The sequence below is a fragment of the Pan troglodytes genome, chromosome 16 (assembly GCF_028858775.2).
Source record: "Pan troglodytes isolate AG18354 chromosome 16, NHGRI_mPanTro3-v2.0_pri, whole genome shotgun sequence".
Taxonomy (NCBI): domain Eukaryota; kingdom Metazoa; phylum Chordata; class Mammalia; order Primates; family Hominidae; genus Pan; species Pan troglodytes.
In genome coordinates, this window is record NC_072414.2 from 39,569,230 (window position 1) to 39,588,268 (window position 19,039).

General features: G+C 40.8%; 1 protein-coding gene and 1 long non-coding RNA gene across 6 annotated transcripts in view; one reads left to right on the forward strand and one right to left on the reverse strand.

Annotated features, from left to right (window-relative positions):
• SEMA6D (semaphorin 6D) overlaps nt 1-19,039 on the forward strand; it is a 589,551-nt gene that overhangs the window by 394,970 nt on the left and 175,542 nt on the right. The gene's annotated exons all lie outside the window — the stretch shown is intronic.
• Nucleotides 1-19,039, reverse strand: part of LOC107968616 (uncharacterized) — a 33,172-nt gene that overhangs the window by 6,082 nt on the left and 8,051 nt on the right. Inside the window, exons 5-6 of one of the 2 annotated variants that reach the window (XR_001709923.4) lie at nt 864-981; nt 424-474 (exon numbers count right to left, since the gene is read on the reverse strand). This is a non-coding gene — a long non-coding RNA (uncharacterized LOC107968616). Of the gene's footprint in view, nt 1-423; nt 475-863; nt 982-14,346; nt 14,483-19,039 lie in introns of those variants that run through there. The other variant, XR_001709924.3, reaches the window with a different exon arrangement.

Genomic DNA, 19,039 nt, shown 5'->3' on the forward strand with positions numbered 1-19,039 from the left:
GTCTCGAACTCCTGACCTCAGGTGATCCACCCACCTAGGCCTCCCAAAGTGCTGGGATTACAGGTGTGAGCCACCACGCCCAGCCAGAAATCTGTATTCTTAATGAGAACCAAGCTTTGCAAAGAGTTGATGTAGTTAATTGAGGAAATGCCCTATGTTAAGAAGGACTGCTTCTGTTTCCTCTCCCAAGGCAGGAAAGTAGGCCTCTGTGCTTTGCTTCATAAAACCATATGCATCATTTTGCTTGTATTAAATAAAATTTTCACTGCATTCATTTTGCTTGGTAAGTGGCATGTGACTACAGTACATAGTAATTACATGTTCCTGAAGACTACTTGGTAATTTGCACTTAATAAGACCAAAAATAATTATCCTGTACTCCAATCTAGAAAACATAAATAATCGTAAATATGTGGTACTCACCATGTAATTACTTTGCCACTCCACTCAACTCTCCATAAGATTGAGCTGTTACTGAGGAAGTAAAGAATCATCACAAAATATTCCCTATTTTGCCTGATAAACTAAAGCGACTCAACCACAACATTTGCATTTTCAGACACATTTTCATAGGTTCAGAATTTAAATCAGAAAATTTAAAGGAAAGAGCGTTCCTGAGCTCTTTGGGGACTTTCTGATTTGACCTTTTACGTAGTAGTGCTAGAAAATTTCTCTGAAATTTAAACAATTTTCAAACTCTTTAAAAATATGACATAACCCACCTGTCTGGGATGACCTTTCAAAGCTACTTCTAATTCTGTTCTCTGAGTTAGTAGAGAATGATTAAATTTTAGGTCTGAGACACACTTATATGGAGCGGATGGACAGGAGCTAGCATTCCCCAGACAATCTTGCCTGCTTACATTTAGACTTGAGGTTCCTTTCTTCCTAATGGGATGAGCTCCAAAAGCCTTTCCACATAACACTATGCTCCATGTAGGGTTTCCAGGTTCTACTGGCATCCATGGTTTTCCACGAACTCTGCAAAGCAATCGATAGTTAAAATCATGTTTTTGTAATGAATACAGTTAGAGACCTTCTCCCATGACTAGCAAGGTGGAAGGACCTAGGTAGATATCTGAATCACCTGCAATAGATTTGTTTTTTCATGTTTGTGGTTGTCTTCACAAGCACAGTAATGTTGAAATCCTTCTTATTCTATTACCTCTCACTCACCAACAGCAACTACCACATCGATAAAGATTACTATAGCCATTGAAAGTGTATCACTACCATGTGCAAAGAGAAGTATGTCGAAAAAAAAACCCATTCATTCATTTATTCAACAATTATTGATTAAAAGCCCACTATGCACCAGGCTGCTTAGGTGCTGGGAATATGGCAATGAGTAAAACAGAATTTCCCTGATCTTATGGAGATTAAATTCAAGTGAGTGGAGCAAACAAATGCTATCAGATCCCCTACAATGCTCACTTTGAAAACACGAATTTGTTTCAATGCAATTTATTAGGGAACAATTTGGGTGTAATGAGAATTTTGTGTTTGCTTATGCATGAGTTGTCCATGAGAAACACTGCAAGGTGGAAAACTGCACCCAGCTGAACTGAGTCACATAGGAATATACAGAGTGGACATACTTAGGGATCTACCAGCTTCCTCAGTTCTCCATGTTGTTATGAAACACATCCATCTGCATCTGGTATTACAACTGTTGATCCATTTTCACATAATCCTTGTTCTATCACATTGCAATCACTCACAGGCTGCAACCCACCCCTGCCTCCACAAGCAAACTTCAGATCTTTTTCAGGGTACAGTAGTATTTATGTATATATTGACCACTTAACATATATAAAACTGTGCTATTATTTTTATTGTTGCCATCTTTTCCCGTAGCGTGTCCCTGATGAAGTTTTTGCGTGTTGGGCCCCCAACCCTATTTTCTCCATAAGTCCTGTGGTTTACATTGTGCAATTTCATGTGACATAGTGATTTTTAGGAACACATATGTCACCTTATGGCAGAACTACATATAAACAAGCAAACTGCCAAATAAACAAGATAATTCCATGTAATGGGAAGTAGTTTGAGAAAAGTAAATCAGGGAGCATAGTTGAAAGTACCTGGATGGAGTGGGAAGGCACTCCTTTAGATGGCGTAGCCAAGGAGGCCTCTCTCAGGTCACATTTGAACTGACACCTGAATAACAAGAAGGAGCTAGCCATGCAAAAATCTAGCTAAGAGCATTCTAGGAGGAGTAGTGGTGGGATTTGTGGGGGTAAGGGATGCAAAGGTCTTAAAACAGGAATAAGCTTCAAATGTTAGAGGAACAAAGAGGACCAGAGCAAAGAACAGGGGGTTGGGAACAGTAGCTGGTTTCAACTCATGTAGACATAGAAGAACATTGTAGGTCATAGGAATTTTAGATTAAGTGTGATGAGAAGCCACTGGAGGACTTTTTCCACTACTGATTGAAGCACCTGCTCTATTTACAGATGAGTATCTGAGGTCTAGAGAGTTTATACTTCATGCCCAAGGTCAAGTCTCCAGCCAGAATCTAGGTCGCATATCTTTTCTCATGGGAATAGATATACACATGCAGCCATTCCTAGATGAATCCTTCATTTGAACTCTGGGAAAGAGGATATCGATTGGGAAATTTTCCCAGATTGTCCCAAAACAGATTCTGGATCCATTAAAAGCATGATGATATTGGACGGAAGTCCAGTTTAATCAGGCTATGTCCAATGTCCTGTTTCATTCCACTGGTGAGAGAAAAATAGGCCAGATAAATGCCACTAAGCCATCATAGGTGCTAACAAGATTTTTAAGACAGCCAGTCTTGCTTAAGCAACTGCCGGTGCCCAGACCACCCCGAGGGGTGCTTTTGAGGAGTGCAATGATGCAGTCAGCGGATGTCCAGAGTGCTCCTTGCTTTCTCACTAACTGACATGAGACACAAGGCATGAGAATCTCTTGACAGTGGATTACGAGGCCACACCATGAGTCCCACAACTGAAAGAAGTTGTAGAATTTCTTTTCTTAGATGGATTGACACTTGTTCTTTATCAAAGCCAGTCGGAAGACAAAAGAATAAATTTAACTTGACAATAGGCTAAATGCCACAGGGTAAATGCCTCAGCAAAAAGCAGGCTATTTGGGGTTCTGCTCTACACTAAGCAAAAGAGGCAGCTGCCTATAGGGTGTGGTGTGAAGAGGCTGCTGGGTGTCTTGTGAGGGTCTGGAGCAGGTGGCCCTGTGTGCACTGCCCACAGCCCTGAGCTCACACATACCTTGCTCCTCAGTCCTGCAGTCCTGCCTGTAGCCCTCCATGTCTCTTGTCTCTAGAAGACTGGGGAGGAGACGGTGGGTGGTGAGGTACTAAACAGGTCTGTGATTCTCAGGCTGAGCTTCAAAGCGTGTCTTCCCAATCCCACCCCCACCCTCAGCCTGCCAGCCTCTCAAGGGCAGCGCAAGATCCATAAGTGATTCCTACCCTTAGCTACATACTTGTTCTCCACTGCCTCATTCCACATCTGCATAATCCAGAATCTTTCACGTAGACACTGCTATACCTTTATGCCTTTTACAAAGCTATATCATTTGCCACAAAATATTGCCAAGCCCTCCACTCCCACAGGATTGCAGGAAGCAGGGCAAGCCCACATTCACTCATTCATCAAATCAGCACATATTTACTGAATAGCTAATGAGAGCTATGCACTATTCTCAGTGCTAGGAATTAATCTATGAATAAGAAAGACCCAAGGTCTGCCCTCTGGACCTCCTCCTAGGATGTTCATCCCTTTGGCCATATATCTCAAGGATGGCCCTAAGTCCGCTTCAGCAGAGGTAGCTGTGACACTTGCTAAACACGTGAGTTCCATGGCCCACTCTAGACCTTTTGTAGAAACTGAATTTCTAGGATGCTGCCTTGGAATCTGCACTTTCTCAAAGCTTCCCCAGTGATTTTTATAAAAATTAAAGTTCAAGAACTGCTGCTCCAAGGAATGAATGAAGGACTGTAGCTGGAGAGGTTCTTTCTGCTCCTTAGAGTCTGGCCTCAGAGCAAGGGGCATCTTCTGCTCGTGAGACCATTCAAGGATGTTCTCTGGGGATTCTGTGCCTCATAGATAGTCAGGGCTGGAAGTTGTTTCGGTCTTGGATTTGAAGGCAACCACAAAGCCCTCACCCCAACAGGCGGTCTCCAGGAGTCACGTATTTTATCAGGATTGCTTCCTTTGTGCCTAGACATGGCCCTCTTTTAAAAGTAGTCACTCCTAGGCATGGCTTGGCAATAAACAATGACCAGTTATTTCTACCTGAGTGTAAACCAGGGCTCTATACCCCAGCTGTCAGTGATGGCCCGCAGAGAGCAGACATGGATAGGAATGGGAATGTGTATTCCAGGACATGTGGCCAAGATGGCCTACAAGTCTTCTGGGAAAGGGGAAGCATGACAGCTGTGACAACATTAGGGCTTGGGAGGAGAGCAGGGGAGAAAGAAGGCAGAGAGTAGCCAGAGGTCAAAGAGGTTACTGGGAGAGTCGGGTTCTTCTTCACAGCTTTGTGTGCATCCTGATCTACTTTAGACTGGATGTCTTTAGGACACAATAAGCAAGTGCAGTCTCCCTGTCCTTCTCCCACTGCAACCAGCTCACAGCACGGATCCCATCTATGGCTTATCCACACACACTTCATTATCACCTGCCCTTGCCCCAGCCCTCTGCACTAGTCTGTAAACTTCTTGAGGGCAGGGCAAGATCCACATGTGATGCATGTTTGCCCCCCACACTCCCTAACAGAACTTTCATGTGTAATGTGCTGAATAAATATTTGCCAAAGTAACCCCAGCACTTTGGGAGGCCAGGGCAGATGGATCACCTGAGTTAAGGAGTTCGAGACCAGCCTGACCAACATGGTGAAACCCTGTCTCTACTAAAAATGCAAAAATTAGCCAGGTATGGTGGCACACGCCTGTAATCCCAGCTACTTGGGAGGCTGAGGCAGGATAATCGCCTGAACCCAGGAGGCAGAGGTTGCAGTGAGCCAAGATCGTGCCATTGTACTCCAGCCTGAGCAACAAGAGCAAAACTCTGTCTCAGGGAAAAAAAAAAAAAAAAAAAGGAGAGTGAATGAATGCAAATTGAATGGATGGAAATTTGCAGAGGTCAGAGCCTGGCTCTGCCTGATTTATTCAGCCCCTGGCATAGCATCTCATGCAAATAGCCATTTAATACTTGTGTTTGATGATCATGAAAGTGATAATAAAACCCTGCAAGGGATGATTGAGGATAAGGCTCTTTATTTTTGGTATCTTTTGTTGGAAACTGCCTTAAATCTGTTTTAGAAGTAGGCAGGGTACAAATAATAAATGAATGATTGGATGAGGCTTTAAACCTCTGGGGCCTCTCTAGACTTTCCATTTCCTCTCATACCCCCAGGGCAAAGCAGCCTTCTGGGGATGGAAGGTGAAGAGAATTTTTTCAGTCATGCATGTATTCATTCAACAAATAAGTTTTGAAAACCAGACCATGCTTCTCTTAAGCAATCACCTTGCTCCAGGGTTTCTAGACCAAGTGACTTCTTGAAGTTTCTTTCAAGGCTGTGATTCTTGATTCTACTCAGAAATGGTGGGGATATTGAGGAAGTGATATTGATAAGGCCCCACAGGCATCGGAGATTTAGGGAATGTATGGAGGCAGCAGGTGTCCATCATCTTTCGGCCTATCTTAATACAAAAGCACTGGTGAAATTGCTTTAATGCTTTGTTTGGCATCTGTTTATGTCAAGTCAGATCTTCTCCCAACATCCAAATGAAACCTGATGTGACCTCACATAATACAGCGGATGTGTCACCTTGTAACAAACCCTGCACAAAGGTCTTACTTGACGTTTAAGTGCATCAAAATGGAAATTATATATGATCAGATTTACCTTTCCTAAGCATTTTGCTTCTAGTGGTACCTAAATTATACCAGTTGATTAAAATAGGCAATCAATGTCTGCCTGTCGGTGGTGTCTTAACTTGCTATATATACTGTTGGTAAATACCACAACATTATTTTAATCTGTAAATCGGATTTGTCAGGTCTGATTTATTTAAACGGCTCTCATGTCCCAAATTCTTTCTGACAGCCCCAATGTGGGAGCCTATCCTCTTCTTGAAAAGGTAATATTGCCTGGGGCTTGTTGCTACCTTAATAGAGGCAAGGACACTGTGTAGCAAGAAATAAGAGAAAGACAGGCCACCTTTTCTATAACAAGTTTCTGCAAGCCTCCAATAGCTCAACCAAGCAGCGTCTTTTCACAGAAATTAGGAGAGTACTAACTGATCTAGGTGCGAGGCCAAACACATATTATTTATGTCAATAATACTATTGATAACAATAACAAAAATTGATCCATCATTTACTATGTGCTATGCACTGGGCTAAGTAATTTTTTAAAATGTATTATCCTATTCAATTCCTACAGCAACCCCCATAAGCAAGTACTATTTTATATATGCCAAAGCTCGAGTTGAGAAAAGTTTAGAAACTTGCTCAGATTTGTCTGGCACCAGCCTGCAGCCCTAACCACCAGGCACAGACACACAGCCTGTCTCCAAAGAGTTGTTATGATTAACTGGCTTTTTAAAGGAGGGATGAGACTATGGGGGACCATTTGTTCAAGATTACATTCCTACCCGAGACCACTGTGGTTCCTTCAAATTCTGTAATACTCACTTCAATAAACCTGTTAATTTGCTGTTTCTCAGCCTTTTAAAATGAGCAAGTCTTTCTACAATTAAATAATAATAGACACTTACTTTTAATATTTATTACACATAAAAATGACAAAAAGGTGCCTTTTAAATGAGTTCCATTATATGCTGTTTATTATGGCCTCTTAGATGTATTTTCATGATGTATCCCTTATTTAGTGTACAAACAGTGCTTAGCAGGCAACGGAATTCAGGGACTTCTTACAAGAAGTGATAGGGGCCTATTAGAAGATGAAAGCCAGCACTTTAATTTAGAAGATACATCAAGGATGCCAGGGAAAATGCCAAGAACTCAGAAATCATGGTCTTGCTTCATGTCTTTTTTGTACTGTAGGGCAGTCTTGGTTGGGCAAGGCAGCTAACTTCAGTGAGCCTTAATTAACTTATTTTTACAAAGCTATAACTTTTTATCTACTTCTCAGATTGTCTAGGAAGACCAAATATGGTCCTCTCTTTCATAGTGCTTTGTTACACAAATACAAATAAATAAAAGGTGGTTATATTATCCAAATGGTCTCATATCCTATCATTGTATACAGAAGATTTTACTTTCGGAAACCAACAGCATTTTACAATGGAGTTCTATGAGTAAAGCGCCCCCCATACCCCAACAGCTGGCTTATAGTAACAGTGATTTGTGGAATTAAATGAATTGTCTTCGAAGAAAAATCCTGTAGAATGTATTCACAAGTTCCACCCCCCACCCCACCCTGCAGCCATCAGTCTGTAAAGAAAATTCTGTTTCCCTACTTATTTTTTGCTAGAACCGTATTTAAATGTAGGGTAAGATTTTCAAAACGAAATTTGACAGGTTTGTTTTTTAGTTGTTGTTGTTTTTTTTTTTTTGAAAAGACCTGTCTGTGTTTGTCTTCAGCTCTCTTCTCCCCAGGGTGTTTCCAGTGGGCTGGGAAGGCTGCCAAAGGGTAGGCTAGAGGCTGAAGTCTCCAGGGAGTCTGGGTTTGAGGAAAGAGAGAGAAGAGTTATTGTAGTATAGGAGCAGCAGACGGGAAGAAGGAGCTTCAGCATTCGTTGATGGCCCCAACCCGCTGGAGGAAGCCTCTTTCTGGGGCTGGAGGAGCTTTCCCAGCACATGGGAGGAGCAAAGCTGAAGGAGGCAGGCTGGCTGAGAGTGCAGGAGGGCCCTTCAAGGCCCCCTCTGCCCTACCTCACCCCACCCGTCACGGCTCTGTCCTGGGTTTCAAAGTGGTCCCATCACCTCCTCTACACTTCTTCCATTCAGACAGTCCCTTGTCTTGTGTGCCCTGGCTCCATCTTACATTTCTGCTGACTGGAGGGTCCAAACTAGTCTCTGGTCCCACAGCATTTCAGACCTCTCTGAAGAGCATGATTCATTGGAAAATAAAGAAGCCCTAAATCTATACATATCTTCTACAACTGTGAGTCTTATGTTGAAACCCTTACAGTTGTTTAGGGTTAGCTATAGCACAAATAAGAAAAACAAGTCCACTATATATGGTGCAAAATAAATTCTGCCTTCAGTGATCCGAAGCCAGGGCTGGCACATGTTTTCTCTAAAGGACAAGCTAGTCAGTATCTTAGGCTTTGAGGGCCATACATTCTTTATCACAGCTAATCTACCCTGTCTTTGTAAGCAGCCATAGACCATATGAATATAGCGGTGTTCCAGTAAAACTTTATTTATAAAAACAGGTGGTGGGGCCAGAGATTGCTGATTGCTGGAGCAATAAAAACATTTTTTACTTTTTCTTTTTTTTTTTTAATTGAGATGTCACTTTGACATTTCGGCTTTCAGTAAATATTAGAAAGCCTGAATCTCCTCCCCTTTCTCCATTTGCATTGTCAGGTGAGCTCACTGTTGTAGCTAAATGAGAGTTGAGATGGCAACATTGATTTACTCAGACAGTTGCCATCTCTCTGAAAAGAGTGGCTGGGAAGTTGCATGAGTGCAGCTACTTCTACAGGAAAACACAGAGGAAAGATAACTGGATGCCTAACTAATGAAGAAATTCCCCTGACACTCATAGAAAGAATGAGCAGAAAGGGCCTCTTCTCACTGGCTCCCTCCCACGCCCTATCCCATACACACTCCTAGTCCCTCTAATGAGAGTTGGCCAGCCCAGAGGATCCCACAAAGGACTCCAGCCATGACCCCAGTCATGTCTGTCCTCTCACTCTCCAAGATTTCCTGCCCCACTATCCTTCCTCTGCAGAGACATTGCCTTTTCAGAGGGGTAATTAACTTCAGTGAAACTCCAGCAAGGCCATTTGTCTAGGGGACAGAATTGTAGCCTGTTCTGCCCCTATCTTTTAGAGAGTAGATTAAACTGACTTCAGCAGAGTCAAATCCCTGGTATTAGCCTTTCAGCTGCCCCCTCCTTCACAGACAGAGCCACAGGAGCTGCCCGCTCCTGCCTTTCCTCTTTTGTAAGCCATGCTCCTCAGACTCCGTAAAAAAAGAGTCATTACTTGGAGAAAAGTTTTGAGTTAGCATAAGAACTGCACACATCTGAAACCACAAATCACGAATTTGAGACTACAGAGAGCCTCCCTTGCAGGCATTTGCAATTGCAGTTTGAAGACCAGCCATCTGGATGTTGTCTTAAAGTGTGAGTCTCCATTGTGGCTCCGTCTGTGAAGGAAAAAGTAAAGTCCCTGGAAGAATTTAGAGAGTGGGAGTAGGGGTTTAGAAGGCAGTTACACTTAGACATGACTAGTATTTCCTAGAGGACTGAGTTTTATAGTCCCTTAGTAATAAGCAAAGAGCCGAAGAGAGGGTTTGTCAGTCACAAATGAAAAGCAGTGGTTCTCGATCGGGGCAGTTTGTCTGCCAAGGGGACACTTGGCAATCTGGAGACGTTTTTGGTTGCCACAACTGTCACAATGGGGAGGGCGCATACGAATGGCATCTAATGGGTAGAAGCTAAGGATGTTGCTAAACATCGTACGGTGCACAGAACAGACCCCCAACAAAGGATTATCCGGCACCAAATGTCAATAGTACTGAGATTGAGAAACACTGAATGAAAGGTGTTTCATGTTCTGAGCAGCCCTCCACTGTGGGTAGTTAAACCATGAGTGGATATGCCGGCTGAGTCACATGAGGGTCCCCTCCCGGCAGGCTTCCTTCAGGGTGTGTGCATGGCTAGACAGCAGAGGGCACCACTCCCACCACACCACCTCCATTCTGGTGGCAAGAAAGAGTACATGGATGGGAAATACTTTCATGTTTCTTCCCCTATGAGGTGCTATTTTTTCTAACAAATGTAGGTAAGGGGGCATGTCTCCACCATGCTTTGCATGGTAAGGGAGATGGGGCAGAAACACAGTCTGGCTCCAACTCTGGCAGGCCTTCCTGTTCCTGCTCCAGCCCCTGCTGACTCTGGGTGTGAGTTCTCCCCTGGATCCTGCTGACAAAGCAAGTGTTTGCCCTCCCAGTGGTCCTCTCCTTGGCCTGCTGAGCCATGGGCTCCTTGGCCATGTTTCTCTTCCTCTTTCAATCCAATCCTACCCACTTTCCATCTTTAAAAAACACTCCAAGTTTCTAGTCTGCTCATGTCCACCTTCTTTGCTTTATAGGGATTTAGTGAATTTATTCTTGCATACATATTTCCTTGGTCATTTCAATGGACTTCAGGAAGGCACAGAAGTAGAGGTATTGGCTAAGGGATCCCTCAAGGACAGCAACTCATCCACTGGATTGAACACCAGGACAGTCACTGGTGGCCTTACAAGAGCAGCATCAGTAGAGTGTGTTGGCAGAAGCCAAATTGTAGTAGGTTGAGTAGATTTGAGTAAAGAAAGGCATTTTGGTTATCTATAGCTATGGGACAATCCAACATAAAACTTAGTGGCTTAAAACCTCCATTTATTATTATCTTTCAGAGTTTTTGGGTTGATTGGGTTCAGTTAGATGGTTCTAGATTGGGGTCTGTATTGGGCTGAATTGTTTTCCTCCAAAAGATATGTTGAAGTCCTAACCCCCATTGCCTCAGAATTTGGCCTTATTTAGAAATAGGGTTTCTGTACACATGCACACGTATGTTTATTGAGGCACTATTCACAATAGCAAAGACTTGGAACCAACTCAAATGTCCATCAATGATAGACTGGATTAAGAAAATGTGGCACAGATACACCATGGAATACTATGCAGCCATAAAAAAGAATGAGTTCATGTCCTTTGCAGGGACATGGATGAAGCTGGAAATCGTCATTCTCAGAAAACTATCACAAGGACAGAAAACCAAACACCGCATGTTTTCACTCATAGGTGGGAATTGAGCAATGAGAACACTTGGACACAGGGCGGGGAACATCACACACCGGGGCCTGTCAGGGGGTGGGGGGCTGGGGGAAGGATAGCATTAGGAGAAATACCTAACGTAAATGATGAGTTGATGAGTGCAGCAAACCAACATGGCACATGTATACCTATGTGTCAAACCTGCACTTTGTGCACATGTACCCTAGAACTTAAAGTATAATAAATAAATAAATAAATAAATAAATAAATAAATATAAGCAAATTAATACACAAAAAAAGAAACAGGGTCTCTGTAGACATAATTATCTAATATGAAGTCATAATGGAGTATGATGGGCTGTAAATACCATATGACTGGCATCCTTGTAAGAAGAGGAAGGAGACACACAGAGAGAACGCCATGTGATGACAGAGGCAGAGCTTGGACCAATGCAGCTGCAATCCAACGAATACCAAGGATCGATGGCCATCACCAGAAACTAGGAAAAGGCAAAGGAAGGATTCTACCCAGAGTTCAGAGGGAGCATGGCCCTGCCAACACCTTGATTTCAGACTCCTCACATCAAAAACTGTGAGGAAATAAATTTTTTCTTCGTGAGCCACCCAGTTTGTGGTACTTGATATGGAAGCCCTAGGGGACTAGTACAGAATCTCTCATACAATTGCAATCAGATCTTGACTTGGGCTGGAATTAACTTATCTTAGTCCATTCCTGGTGCTATAACAAAATCCCTTAGGCCAGGTAATCCATAAGCAATAGAAATTTATTTCTCACAGTTGTAGATGTAGGGAAGTTCAAGGTCAAGGTACCAACAGGTGCAGGTGAGGACTTTCTCCCTGCTTCATAAATGGCACTTTGTTGCTGCATCCTCATGAGGTGGGAGGAAAGCAAGGGCAAAAGCAACTAACAGACTCCCTCTTGTTCTTTTATTATATCAGGGCACTAACCCCATTCATGACATGGAGCTCTCATAACCAACACACCTCCTGAAGGCCCCGCCTCTTAATATTGTTGGATTGGGGATTCAGTTCCAACATTAAATTTGGAGGAACACAAACATGCAACCCAGTAGCACAACTGAAGGCTCTATGGGGCTGTATGTCCAGAGGCTTCTCCACATGACAGGTGCTTCATCTAGGATGATAAGAACTGCTGGGGCCTGGCTGTACATTGTTCTCTTGCTCCTTGCAGCCTTTCCACATAGCCAGGTGTGTTGGACTTGTTTACATGGCAGCTAGCTTCCCCCAGAGCAAATGTTCCAGGAGACCCAGGTGGAAGGAACAAGACTTCTATTGACCTAAGCTCAAAAGTTACACAGTGAGAGAGGGGCTATGAGAGGATAGGCTCCAGAATTTAATTAGCAGGTTAAGCCTGAGACTGTAGGAAAAACACCTGTTTCATTGTATCAGGAGAGAAGCAGATGAGGATGGATAGAGACACAGCAAATGTGTGGATGGAGAATGACATATGGGAGTGAGTACAGCAGCTTCAGGATGTTGAGAGAATTCTCATATACTGGCATCTAGTGTCTCTGTGTCTGAAGAAGCAAAGTTATGTGCTGACACTGGTAAGAAAGAAGTGTGGTAGGAGAGAGAGCTTGGGGAGAATGACATTTGGAAAGAGCCACAGTGAAGAATGGGAAAGAGAGCTAACTACGGTCACATACACCACAAGACCCCAGCATCTGTCATTGTTAAATGATAAATTTTGGAAAGGGGAATGAGAGTGAAATCCTGGGGGAGCAGTTGTTTCCTGCTGTCAGTGGCATTCTTATTGACATTTCCTGAGTTTTCCAGCCCTAATCTAGGTCTCCAGCAGTCAGCGAACTAGATGTTATTTCTAAAATCAAGGTAATGGAAGCTGGGAAAATATGATCACTGTTTCATAAGTACATTTCATTAAAAATCAATATCTTCATACTTCGTAGGCCACAAGAGAAGGGAAGAAAAATGTGAAAAATAGTTCAAACATCTCATCTAAACATACTTAGAGAATGCCTTACTCTGACTTTGTGAACCAGTCCTTCTATGTTTCCCTTCGTGGCATACTACTGTATTTAAAGTGGGAAAACAGTACCTAACATATGAATTTTTCAGACTCAGACTGCACAGATTAATTGTATCTTATCCTAGAAAGCAGCCATATTTAGTTCATTTTGCTGTGATTGATTGGCTGGGTGTGGGTGAGAGGCAGACCCATTTTCCTCAATGTTAATTTCAGTTGTGTTGAGTGTGGCCATTTTTGTCAATGATCATGGCATGAGTTTCTGTGATTAGTCATTTAACTGTATGGTAATTGCAAGCTAAATAGAGTGTTTACAACAAACCCCTTGGTTTAAAGACAGAGACCATGTCAAATTGCATCCTATGAAAATTGCATAAATAAAAATTTGCATCTAGAAGGGCCCTTCATGAAAATTATGAAAAGATTGTAGAATTTTTATTTGCATTGTATAGTAGCTCTGTAATTGACAAATGAATTCTAACTGTAGTCCATAATACATTGCATCCAATGATTATTCGTCATAACTGCATATATATTGCTTTGCTCATTATGAAAAGTAACAATGTTGGCAATCACCTTGTTTTTCTTATCAGATTAGTGATAAAGTGCCATAATGAACATAACCTTTGAGAACGTATTCACTAATGGAATAAACAAAGCTAGGTCTTGGCACAGTACAGATCATACAAAGATAGATTTGCCTTTTCATCTCTTCCTGAGAGCCACAGCAGTACCTCTCTGTGAAGTGTCCTTGACTCTAACTTGGTCTGGAATTTCAGAAGCATTCATTACTTTTTGTCTCATGATTAGTCAAAAAAAGATCTGGCTGGGCGCAGTGGCTCACACCTATAATCCCAGCACTTTGGGAAGCCGAGGCGGGCGGATCACAAGGTGAGGAGATCGAGACCACCCTGGCTAACACGGTGAAACCCTGTCTCTACTAAAAATACAGAAAAATCAGCCAGCTGTGGTGGCTGGCGCCTGTAGTCCCAGCTGTTTAGGAGGCTGAGGCAGGAGAATGGCATGGAGCCGGGAGGCAGAGCTTGCAGTGGAGCTGAGATCGCACCACTGCACTCCGGCCTGGGCGACAGAGCGAAACTCCGTCTCAAAAAAAAAAAAAAAAAAAAAAAAAAAAAATTCTATACCATCAATCCAGAGAATTACATGAAAATTTCTAAAAATGAAGACTTTAAAGTCCCTGGGTTTGGACAATTGCCTGGAAAGACTTAAATAATCAGAAAAAAAAAAGCTTCAAACACCAAGACATTCTCCCTTCTTTAAAAATTTGAAGGAAAAGATTCCAGGGTGAAGTGGCATGTTAGTCTGTTTTTTCATTGCTATAAAGAAATACCTGAGACTGGGTAATTTATAAAGAAAAGAGATTTAATTGGCTCATTATTCCACAGGGTGTACAGGAAGCATCATGCTGACATCTGTTCCACTTCAGAGGAGGTCTCAGGAAACTTATAATCATGGCGGAAGGGGGAGTAGGTGCATCACGTGGCTGGAGTGGAAGCAAGAAAGAGGGCGGTGCAGTGCTACACACTTAAACAACCAGATCGCATGAGAACTCTATCACAAGAACACCACCAAGGGGATGGTGCTAAACCATTCATGAAGGATCCACCCTCATGAGCTAGTCAGCTCCCGCCAGACCCCCATCTCCAACATTGGGGATTACAATTCCACATGAAATTTGGGTGGGGACACAGATCCAAACCGTATCAAATGTCATCACAGTTGACAATGCCTGAGGCAATTTTAATTCATCAGTGCATAGACAACATAATTCACATCTCCTGTGCAGCAAGAGGGACAGATGCTATCAAGGCTTAAACACTATGAAAGATAATATTTGTTTCTCTACAGAACTGAAATTGCTATTATAGAACTCATTATTCTTATTTTCCCTAGGTACAAACAAACTTCCTCCTTTAAGAAGAGAAAGTTCATTTCTTTTGCCCTGGTCCCAGGTTTGGTTGGTTTTCTTTTCCACCTCCTGTTCCTCTGTTTCCCTTTCTTTTTGCTCTTTAAAGGCCAGTACTTATTCTGAAAATGATTTCCTATTTCTGAAGTTAGCATACCCATCACCTTACTAACAACTAAGACACCTCCATGTGTGTTTCTCAGGGACACCTGCAGATAAATTGTAAGTAGGTAGTTCATGACAATCATTATATCATTGAGAGAATTTGCAGGAGACGTTCAATTATTTATGCTTTAAAACAGCCATTATTGGGTACCCATCACATACTGACACTCACCGTTCCAGGACCTATACTTTGGGATATGAACTTCTCAGAACAGAGTAGGCATTGAATGTTTATTAAGTAAGTGGCAGTACCTGCTTCCAAGAAGCTCCCAGTCTAATGAGGGAGGTGGACCTTTACACAGAAAAGTATAATTTGTAGTTTGATGAGTATTCTAGAATAGTTAGAAATAGCCAAAATGGGAGCACAGGGAAGGAAGTAACCAAGTTTAGGAAGATTGAGAAAGGCCCCATAGAAATAGTGTTTGGGGTAGATTTTGAAGGAGGAGCAGATGTTTGTCAGGTGAAAAGGTTGGAAGAATGGTGTCTGAGGGCATGTGTGTATCTGTGTGTAGAGGAGTGTGAACACAGGCATTCCAAGCAAGGGTAATGGCACATGTTAAGGCATGGAGGCTGAAGTGGTGTAGTGAATCCTGGAAACAGTGTTCACTTTTGCTGGAATCTGGGAGATATCCAGGTGAGGGGCTAATTGAGAAGAAAGATAGGTGCCAGAGGTTGAAAGTCTCTGTGACCTTCATTGCAGAGTTTTGGGGTTTGCCAATAGGAATCAAATGTTGGTCTAGTAAAAAAGAGACAAAAATCACATTTATTTTAAAAATCAACTTTTCACCATTGAGGTTAATGTCAGCTGTAGAGTTGTTATATATGGCCTTTATTGTATTAAGGTACATTCCTTCCATACCTAGTTTGTTGAGAATTTTTATTATGAAAACAAGCTGAATTTTTCATCAAATGCTTTTTCTGCATCTAATGAGATTAGCATATGGTTTTTGTCCTTCATTTTGCTAATATGATATTTCACATCTATAGATTCACATATGTTGAACCATCCTTGCATCCCTGGGATAAATTCTACTTGATCATGGTGAATCATACTTTTAATATGCTGTTGAATTCAGTTTACTAGTACTCTTGTTGTTGTTGAGGATTTTTGCATTGATGTTCATCAGGGATATTGGTCTGTAATAATTTTCTTTTATTGTAATGTCTTTGTCTGGCTTTGGTATCAGAGTAATGCTGGCCTCATGAAAAGAGTTCCAAAGTACTCCTTTTTCTTTATTTTTTAGGGAGCACTTGAGAAAAATTGGTATTAGTTCTTCTTTAAATGACCCATGAAGTCATCAAGTCCTGGGCTTTTCTTTGATGGGAGAAAATTTTATTGTTGATTCAGTCTCCTTACTTATTATTCATCTTTTTAGATTTTAATTTTTTTTCTTGATTCAGTGTTGGTAAGTTATATGTGTCTATGGTTTGCCCATTTCTTCTAGTTATCCAATTTATTGGCATGTTATTCTTAGGATCAGGAACAACATGAAGATGCCCACTTTAACCACTTCTATTCAATGTAATATAATATTAGAGGTCCTTGCCAGAGTAATTAAGCAAGAGAAAGAAATAAAAGGCATCTAAGTAAGAAAGTAGTGAAATTGTTGCTGTTTGCTGACAACATGATCCTATGTATAGAAAACCCTAAACACCCTATCAAAAAAACCATTAGAACTGAAAAACAAATACAGTAAAGTTGCAGGATACAAAATCAACAAACAAAAAGCAGTAGTATTTCTATACACTAACAACAAATTATCCAAAAAAGAAATTTAAAAATTTTATTCACAATAGCTACAAAAACTAAAATACCTAGGAATACATTTAACCAAAGAGGTGAAAGATCTCTACAATGAAAACGTAGAACATCGATAAAAGAAACTGAAGACACAAATACATGGAAATATATTCTGTCTTCATGCCTTGGAAAAATTAATATTGCCAAAATGTGCATACTACTCAAAGCAATATATAGATTTGAAGAAATTCCTATAAAAATTTCAATGCCATTTTTTCACAGAAATAGAATAAAATCTTAAAATTTATATAGTATTGCAAAAGACACCAAATAGCCAAAGCAATCTTGAGCAGGAAAAACAAAGCTGGAGGCATCACACTATTTGACTTTAAACTATATTACAAAGCTATAGTACATAGAACAACATCATATTGGCATAAAAATAGATACATCAACCAATAGAACAGAATTGGGAAACCAGAAATGAACTCACACATCAATGGTCTATTAATTTTTAACAAAAGTGCCAAGAACACAATCAGTAAAGGACAGTGGCTTTAACAAAGAGTGTTGGGAAAACTGGATATCCATATGCAGAAGAATGAAATTAGACCCATATCTCTCTCCACATACAAAAATAAAATCAAAATGGGTTAAGGGCTCAAATGTAAGTTCTGGAACTGTAAAACTAACTAGAAGAAAACATAGGAGAAAAAAACTATGCAACATTGGTTTGAGCAATTATTTTTTTAATTTGACCCAAAAAACTCAAGAAACAAAACCAAAAATAAACAAAAGGCATTACGTCAGACTAAAAATCTTCTCCATAGCAAGCAAACAACAGAGTGAAGAGAAAACCTACAGATTGAGAGAAAATATTTGCAAGCAATACCTCTGATAAGGGGTTAATATCCAAAATATGTAATAACTCAAAAACTCAATAGCAGAAAAATAAATAACTCAATTTAAAAAAGGGCAACAGATATATGAAAAAATGCTCAACATCTGTAATCATTAGGGAAATGATGAGATATTACTTCCCACCTGTCAGAATGGCTATTACTAAAAAAACGATTGAAGATAACAAATATTGACGAGGATGGGGGAAAAGAAAATCTTTGTACATTGCTGGTGGGAATGTAAATGAGTACAGCCATTATTGAAAACTGGGGACATTCCTCAAAAAACTAAAAACAGAACGACAATATGGTCCGGCAATTCCACTACTGGGTAGGTAGTCTAGGACTTAAAATTAGTATTATGAAGAGATAGCTAAACTCTCGTCTTCATTACAGCATTATTTACAGTGTCCAAGATGTGGAAATAACTTAAGTATCAACCCAGGGATGAATGGATAAAGAAAATGTGATATATATACACAATGGAATATTATACAGCCTTAATAATGAAGAAAATCTGTTTTGTGAGGCAACATGAGTGAACCTAGAGGACATTATGTTAAGTGAAATAGACCAAGCACATAAGGAGAACAATTACATGTTCTCACTTATAGATGGAGTCTAAAATAATAAAACTCATAGAAGAAGAGAGTAGATTAGTGATTACCAGAGGCTGGGGGTGGGGAGTATGGGGAATGAGGGAGATGTTGGTCAAAGGGCAGAAAGCTGCAGTTAGACAGCAGGAACAAATGATAACTATTTAAGTTGATGGATATGAAATTAGCTTGTTTCAATCATTCCACATCATTCATACATATATACACATTATATATATATAACATATAAAATAACATCACTGTGTACCTCCATAATTGTATGTAATTATAATGTGTCAAAAATAAAATTAAATTTAAAAAACTAAATTTAAAAAGATCACTCTGTTCAGTGTTTCCTAGGGTAAATAACTTTTTTAAATGATGGATGAAATAAAGGTAACGTTTTTCTTTATTTCAGAAGAACTCTGAATTTATAATATTGTGCACTAAGAATCTCTAAAAGGAGATTATACTGTAAAGCATCCAGGACCACCACCTCCTTGTTCCAAAACCAGGAAATCTCAAGGGGTGATAATATTGTGTTCATTTCCATTTATGCAAACTGTATGTCTATTGGAAAAGGCCATTCCACACTCAAGGACTTCATGTCACATTTGGGCACTTCAGTGCCCTCATAATATTAATATAATTGGAGGTTGAAAGGTTTGTGCTGTCCCAAGCAAAGCATGAAATGTTTCATGAATTGGTGGAAAATTAGGACCAGAAGGATGTC